The following is an 8824-nucleotide window of genomic DNA, read 5'->3' on the forward strand; positions in this document are numbered from 1 at the left end:
GTTGACATTCTACATGTTTAAACACATTGATTCTCACAATAATTTTAATATTGCCATTGCCGTTTTATAGCATGGGAAAAATCCAGAGCCATTGAGAAATTTGTGCAAAAGCACACTACTATCCAGTGACTGATTCCGAAAAGGTGTGTTTCCATTAACAGCTATAATTGTACATGGTAGGCACTTTTAACTTGATGAGCGGGAGCACGAATGTGTTTAAATATTATCCACCTACCACACACTCTGCATTCCATTTAATATAAATTTTCTTAATTCGAAGGAAAAGTGTGAAATGAATTGAATTGCTCAGATATAATTACACAACGACTTTTTAATAATGTCAAATATAAGAGTGTTTTTCTTAAGACAGTGCTGATGAATAGCCCCCTCGCTCACAGAGGAATAAGAAAGTGGGAACAACTGTCAATTGAAGTAAGGAAAAAACTTACTCTCTGAGAGTTCAACCAGTAAAAAGAGATATGATATTTTGGATCCTCCACATCAGGAGATTTAAAAAAAAAAAAAAGAATGGGGATACCAGCTGTCCTGGATGGATTAGTCATCAAGCAGGCCTGGGTGTCCACAGGGCTTCTGATAAGAGGCCCCTTCGAGAGTCATCATTCATCATTCAGTGCTGGTATTCCAGGCCTGATGGAACAAGCCTCTCACTTGAAGAGCTTCTTGCAAAAGTGGAATTTTTCAGCTGGAATTTCACGCTGAAACACACAGACAATGCCTGGTTGCCATTATACAAGCTGACTCCAGACAAAATTGAGATGTAGCATTTCAGATTTGCTTAAATTGTCAGCCTTCCCTTCCCTCACAAGCCTGTTCTTATACCCTCCTCGTCTCATTCTCCTCTCTCCTCATTCTTTCCTTTGATCAAATTCTGCTTCACAAGCAGTTTTTTGCTCTGTTTACATACTTACAAGCTATGTAATTTGCCACAGTATCTACCTTGCAGAGGCCCACTGGCCTTGTGGTCACCCATGACATCTTCCCTTAACACCAGTCTTATCTGTGAGTTGAGATTCTTACCATCAGCACAATTCCCTTGATGCTTTTAGTTATGTTCAAGTTGGCTTCGGTGTGATGACAGCTGTACCAGCTCCATGCCTCACACATGATGGATCCAAGTACCCTTCTCACTCTAGGAAAGAGAAGAAAGCACTCTCATCCTCTCTCTGGCAAGAATTTTATCTCATTTCCAAGCCCACTGTTATCCATTTAATCTTTACTTTTATGAATAGTACCTTACTTGAATTCTCATGCAGAATCAGTAATCAAATTTATCAGAGAATATACAAAGACATCATCAGGAGCTTTTATCCTGAGCTGAGATCCTAATTAAGCACTGTCACAGAAGTGAATAGTTTGAGACTGATCTGGTAACCACCATGTTCCCATTTTGAAGTGAATTTATCTCATGATGAATGGTTACATGTTTAAAGTGGGAAAGATAAGAGGTGCACCTGCTGCTACAAGCAGGAACCACACTCCTAAAAGAGGCCCACTTTTCCCTGCAGGTATAATGTGGCATTTTCTAATACTAATGCTGAATTGATGCATTTCCTCAGGTGTAGGACCTTACCAGAATATAAATTGGAGTTAATGATGAAAAGTCTCACTATGACCTGAACATGCATAGATCAGGTTATGAGAAACCACGGCAATTGTTTCTCTGGCTTCTGTCTCTCTGTTCCATGCCATGGGGACTCTGTGGCCACAAATGATTCCAGGAATCAGCAACAAGCCAGACAAGTAGAAATGCAGACCCCGAAGCTGGTAGCTGTTAAACTTATCAATGATAAATCATTTCTTCCACCATACCTGTTATGGCTTTGAATTTGTAACATCTTTATACTGGCAAGTCCCAGCTCAGATAAGTTTAATTATTTATAGCTGCTGCTAAATTCAATTTTTATAAGACTTGAGCATATGTATAAGTATTCTATAGTCAATGAAGCAAATAAGATAACATCAGGATGAATATATTGGAGAGAGACTTTATTACAGTTTAGAGAGAAAAAGCATTCTCCTTCTATAAATAAAGTCCACTGTCTGCTATGAGTGCCTGTGTCTCTGAACACTCATCTTCCCAGTACAACCACCATACAGCATAAAACAGAGGAAGCTTCTAGAGGCAAAAGAGAAACATACAGCAGAGCAAAGTACAGAATTTTAAGTACAGCAGGACGGGTTATACACTCCTGGGTCACAGCTTACTGACTAAAATAATGAAAACTATTCTTTTAACCAAGGTGATCTGCACATTCCAATGTCTAAATGATGCTTTCTTGCTTTTTGTTAATTTATTAATGTGCTGCAAAACATTTTATTCAAATCTTTGGCATTGTTTTCAACATTCCTGATTAAGTAGTCTATATGTTCTACTATTTCTTCAAACAACTTTTTAAGAAGGATAAGAATCATTTGGTATGGAAGTTCTACCTTGAAAATTAGAGGGGGAAATGATGACTTATGCATATAGTGCTAATAATTAAGGGAGGGTAAATTTGGTATAACTCATTTAATAATGTCATTTCAGTTGCTGTCATTTCATTTTTGTTTACCAAGAGCACTTTTTAAAAAAAAATTGCTACACTTAATATCTCTCTAATTAAGACCTAGCAAAAGATCATTGATTCATTTGTTTTCCTTTTCCCTTCAACAAAGATGCATTGAGCATTTACTATAGGCTAGACACTGAGGGTTCATAATGAGTCAGGACTGATCCCTGCCCTTGGGGGACATGGATGTAAGATATATAAATAAGGGCTCAAATAAACCACTGTACACTATGTCATAAAGGCAGTGTACAATAGTCCAAAAATGAAAACATAAGTTCCGTCAAGGCTATTAATGAGGACCTTCCCCTGGAGGCAACCCTGGGTGTGAGTAGGAGCTCACCTGGCCAACAAGTGAGGTGAGTCACTCCAAAGAAGGGAGCCACATGGGGACAGGCACAAAGGGCTGGAACATGTGCTTAAGCACTGACAGGTATGTGCCCCTGAAGTGACACATGCCCTGCAATACAGTGAGTAAGGCAGGGCCAACCAAGCAGGCTGTTACAGAGATTTGGGCCTTAATCCTAAACATGAAGGGAAGACTTTGCAGGATTGTCAGCAAAGGAATGGTGCTACAGTCTGAATGCTTTGATCTCCCAGATTCACAGGTTGAAACCTTTTCACTCACATGAAGGCATTAGGAGTGGGGCCTTCAGAGAGCATTCAATCATTATGGCAGAGACTACACAAATGGGATTAGTACCCTTATAAGAGATGCCAGATAGCCCCTTCCACCACGGAGGACCTGGTGAAAGCACCATCTATGAGGAAGCAGACATTCACTAGTCTCTGATTCTACCAGTACCTTGATCTTGGACTTCCCTGACTCCAGAACTGTAAGAAATATGTTTCTGTTCATGATAAACTACCAGGTTTCTGATATAAAGAGTCTAAGGCAAGTAGCAAATTCATATTTGCATTCTACAAAGGAGAGGGCTGACAGCACCATGCAAGGTGATCTAGAGTAGATGAGGCCAGAGAGGGAGACAGGTAGCCATCATCACAGAGACCTAAGTAGGAGCTGAGAAGGGTTTAATCCAAGGTAGTGCCAGAGGAGATGTAAGGAGTGGATCCAAGTGACTCATTATTACTCCTATGTGCCACAAAAGTGTAGTTCCCTCGTTTTTTTCTGTAACATATAAGTTCCACCTGCTCGGGTGAGGAAACGGACTTTCTAATTAAAAATAATACAACCTGCCTGGCGCCGGCAGCACATGCCTGTAGTCACAGTTGCTTGGGAGGCTGAAGCAGGAGGATCATGAGTTCAAAGCCAGCCTCAACAAACATGAGGCGCTAAGCAACTCAGTGAGACCCTGTCTCTAAATAAAATACAAAATAAGGCTGGGGATGTGGCTCAGTGATTGGGTGCCCCTGATATCAACCCCCAATACCAAAAAAAAAAAATGCAATCTCATATCATCTAAATTTTGTCTTTAAGCCATGCAAGATTCAACTCCTTCTCAGCACTGCTGTGGGTTTTCTCTTTAGACAACTCCAGCTCGTTGGGTCAATGTTCAGTCTCTTAACTCTCCAGGGTAGAGTCTGAGTGGATGAGAGGTATTCCCTCTTAGCAGGAGATGGAGGCATTAAGATCCACGTGTTCTGGCCATCTCACATTTGCTGGGGTGCTGCTCATCAGGTGTCATTCCCTGGTCCCGTCTAGCTTTTTTGAGGTATCCTGTTGCCTCCTTCCTCTGGGGTTTAGACAATCACAACAGGAGGAAAGACAGTGTATGGGGACAGAGGCAAGGAGGTAGCAGACAAGGTAAGGAAAGTGTGTGGTTACCTTTGCTTTCTCAGTTAAATAGGAAGCAAGAATGAAGAATGTGAATGAAAAAGGTACAAGCAAGAAGAGAGGGAAAGGAGTCACAGATAAGGGCTCAGAGGACGAATGAACCAGAGAAATATGGTCCAATTACACACTGTATGCATGTAATGAAATTCCACACTATAATTCATATATATGTATAATTACTATGTCAAGAAAAAAAATTGAAAAAATATTTAAAGAGAGAAATGTAGTCTGATTACATATGCATTCAAGGCTTACTGGAGACTCATGGTCATTTATTAGATAGGTCATGGGCCTGGGCGTCTGGTTTTCTCTGGCCGCTTTTAGCTATGTGATGCAGGTACTAATTAAGTGGAAATGATTTAACCAGTGTTCAGATTTTTCAAGGTAAGTTGGACGAGGAGAGAAGGGGAAAGCAATGAAGAGTGATTGAGGAGACTGGTTATAGAACGAAGCTGGAATCCAATCCAATCCCATCTGGATGTGGAGGGGAAGAAGGACATAAGGGAGTGAGGGACAGTGGAAAGGCAATAGGGTACATGAGCTATTGAGCCACAGCAATGCTGAGGAAGGGGTAGTAAAGGAAGTGAGCCACAAAGAAAGAAAGCTGTAGCAAGAGGCTGGGATGTTTGAAAGGGACAGTATAGAATCTCTAGATAGTACAGGGGATTGCTAAGAGGTGAGGGTGGAAGAGGTGTCCAGAATGAGATCTCTGGAGAAGAGGTCAAAGAATTGAGAGACAGTTCATGTGAACAGACATTTTAATCACCAAGAAACAGGGCAGTCATTGGTTTGGACAGATCATCGTGAGCCAGGGAAGTAGTTCTGGGGTGGTGAATGACTGCAAGAGTGAACAGGCTGTGGATGGTTGTTTGACCCAGGAGTTCTAGAAGAGAGGAAAAGAGAGAATGGAGAGTCTGGAAATGGCAAAGCAAAAAGTTACAAGGTGTCGCCTACTCCACCCAGAGCCTCAACACTAGAAAATGCTGCTTTTTGAGAAGGGTGCAGGGAAATGAAGGCGTTAACCCATGTACCAAGAGATTTGGTACTAGGGGAAGCATTCCCTCCCTCTTAACAGACTGCCTTTTTCACTATTTGCAAAAATATTTTAAAAGGGCGATGATTTTGAGGCAAAAAGACAAAATATGTTAAATGTTGGCTTTGTGGAGAAGTGCATTATCCCAGTTTATAGTAAATGTGAGAATCTATTAATACTGAACTGTGCCTACTGTATTTGGCTGGAGACGCAAGAAATCTAGATCGATAGACCTGGGGTTTCCATTACCACTCACTCTAGTCTTTGTCCCGAGGAAACATAATAAGCAGCTTGGAACACTGTCCTATTGTTCACATTATATGGGTGGGAAGACTAAGCCCTTAATTAATCAGGGAATGGATAATTGATAATTGCTGAGTCCCTGACGGTAGTCACGATTACATACAGGTCTGTGAAATTGATAATTGTCTTTTCCCCTCCAAATGGTCATGATTGCTTATGAGTCATTTTGTAATGAACACTGAATCACCGTTCATTCGCCTGGGAATGGTGATTAGTGGTTTGCTAGAGCTGAGGGTTTTCTGTGTGGAAGTCTTCCCACTATTCATGTCAGCTTCCTTTGAGAAAGAGATTTCCAGATTTAAATACACCTGGAAGGGTTAAGGAGCAATGCAGGGGGGAAAAAAACTTGCAAAAAAGAAAACCGAACTTTTCAAACAAAAGTGATTTGAATTCAATGCCCAAAGAAACCTGGTGGCAAGTTTACCTTAAAGAGAAAAATTTCAACTCACAATATTAAATCTTGTTCTCAACTCTTCCCCCACTGGCACCATCTTTGTGGGAAGAAAGGGAGGAAGGAGAGGAAAAAAAAGTAATTACAAGTATGAATACAGAGTAACTGCCAACAAGACTTTAAAATTCACCTCCATTTCCTGGCTTTAATGGTCTCAAGTTAAGGATTAACTTTATCCGTGTTCTTCAAGTTATTGTTTTCCCAAAAACCTTCTTTCTGGGCTATGTTGAGACAAAGAAAGAATCAAAGGGGTTCTTTCAAGTCACAGCATCTGCGGTGTGTCTTCAACAGAAAAGTTCCTCTCCTTCTGCCAGACCTGCTGTTACCCTGGTGCTGAGAGCATCCACATAAATAAACATGATTGGATGCAAGCGTGCAGCTCAACTTCACAAACACACACCACACTTCCTGGTAATGTCATAGCATGAACTGCAAAGAAAATGAAAGACTCGCCAGGAGAATCTTCCTGAAGAGGTTATATAAATTGTCAGTGCTGGACGTGGTAGTTAACACACAGGGTCTTGATCAGCCATTGTACAAATGTTTATTCAGACAGATTTAGAAGGGGAATTATTTATTCTGCCAACTGCACTTGCCTGTTTGGCCAGGCAGTAATTCCCTCAGATTGTGGGAGAAATTCGAGAGCTATTCAAATGACTCTGACCTGCTCAACTAGAACTTGGGCTAACTGCGCGCAGCACGTTCACAGTGCTCCATAGGAGCTGATGCAGGTCCGCTGAGCAAAGCAGATGCGAGGTAATTAAGACTTATAAAGCAGAAGCAGTGAAAAGATTATTCACTTAACAATAAAACAGCCGAAGAATGTGTACTTTATCAAAATCCAACTCACTCCCACATTTCCTTAAACAGCAATATCTCCGAAAGCAATTTAAAAATTAACTTTTATTGAGAAGGTTTTATTGACTATTTTGCAAAATGAAGCATCCCAGTGCATTAGGATCAGTCCCACCTCGTACCATCAGGATCAGGAAAAGTAAGTTAAAACAAAGACTGGATATCCTTGTCTCTTCTTTCTGCAGACACATAAGAATTCTTCATTCATACAAATGCCCAGTTAATACCGTATAATCTTTTCAAGCAGAGTTTCTTCAGTCATAGATTTTAAAAGAGGATACATTTGATTTAGGAATCCTTTCCTCCTCTCTCGCTTTCCTTCCTTTTGTCACTTCATCTTCAGTTCTCACAGCTCTTTTTTAAATTTTTTTAATTTGTTTTAATCAGTTATACATGACAGTAGAATGCATTTACGCACCTTGATATATCATACATAGATGGGATATAATTTCTCATTTTTCGGAGTGTACGTGTTGCAGAATCATATTGGTCATGCAGTCACATACAGTAATAATGTCTGTTTTATTCTACTCTCTTTCCTATGCCCACATCCCCTCCCCCCCATCACTTCCCTCTACCTAATCCAAGGTAACACTATTCTTCCCTAGTGTCCTCTACCTTGTTGTGAATTAGCATCCACATATCGGCATTTGTTTTTTTGTGGGACTGGCTTACTTCACTTAGCATGACATTCTCCAACTCCAACCATTTACTGGCAAATGCCATAATTTCACTCTTCTTTAAAGCTGAGTGATATTCCACTTAGTATATATACCACATTTTCTTTATCCATTCATCTATTGATTGGTTGGTTCCATAGTCTAGCTATTGTGAATCAAGCTGCTATAAACATTGATGTGGCTGTATCATTGTAGTGTGTTGATTTTAAGTCCTTGGGGTATAAATCAAGGAGTGGGATAGATGGGTCAAATGGTGGTTCCATTCCCAGTTTTCTTAGGAATCTCCATACTGCTTTCCATAATGGTTGCACCAATTTGCAGTCCCACCAGCAATATATGAGTGTACATTTTTCACCACACCCTCGACAATATTTATTGTTGCCTGTATTCTTGATGATTGCTATTCTGACAGGAGAAGTAAAACCAAGAATCAATAAATGGGATGGAATCAAATGAAAAAGCTTCTTTTCAGCAAAGGAAACAATAACATGAGGAGAGTGCCTACAGATTGGGAGAAAAATCTTTACCACACGCACCTCTGATAAAGCATTAATCCCTAAGATATACAAAGAATTAAAAAAACTTAACACCAAAAAACAAATAACCCAATCAGTAAATGGGCTAAGGAACTGAATACACACTTCACTGAAGAAGAAATACAATTAATCAACAAATATAATGAAAAAAATGTTCAACATCTCTAGCAATTAGACAAATGCAAATCAAAACTACTTTAAGATTCCATCTCACAGCTCTCTTGATGCCCCCTACCAACCTACCAGGATACGACACCAGTCCACTCCATCCCTCCCTGGCAAGATCATATTGGGTCATCAAAATGTACCAGTTCTCATGACTTGGGAGGCTGAGGCAGGAGGATTGTGAGTTCAAAGCCAGCCTCAACAACTTAGTGAGGCCCTACACAGCTTTTCTATTAACTGTTACAACTTACTCTGTCTCAAAAACAAACAACAACAAAAAAGAAAGAAAGAAAGAAAGAAAGAAAGAAAGAAAGAAAGAAAGAAAGAAAGAAAGAAAGAAAGAAAGAAAGGGCTAGGGATGGCTCAGTGGTTAACTGCACTTAGATTCAATTCCCCTGTACAAAAAAAAAAAAAAATATATATATATAATTTCTTTGTC

The 8824-nt window shown here is 40.1% G+C and overlaps 1 long non-coding RNA gene across 1 annotated transcript; it reads right to left on the minus strand.

Moving 5' to 3' along the window:
• Positions 1-316: 316 nt before the first annotated feature.
• LOC125618558 lies at positions 317-1154 on the minus strand. Its single transcript, XR_007349897.1, has 2 exons — positions 1039-1154; positions 317-716 (listed from the first exon to the last, which is right to left on the minus strand). It is a non-coding gene; the product is annotated as an uncharacterized LOC125618558 (long non-coding RNA).
• Positions 1155-8824: the final 7670 nt, after the last annotated feature.

This window comes from Marmota marmota, unplaced genomic scaffold (assembly GCF_001458135.2).
Source record: "Marmota marmota marmota unplaced genomic scaffold, marMar, whole genome shotgun sequence".
Lineage (NCBI taxonomy): Eukaryota > Metazoa > Chordata > Mammalia > Rodentia > Sciuridae > Marmota > Marmota marmota.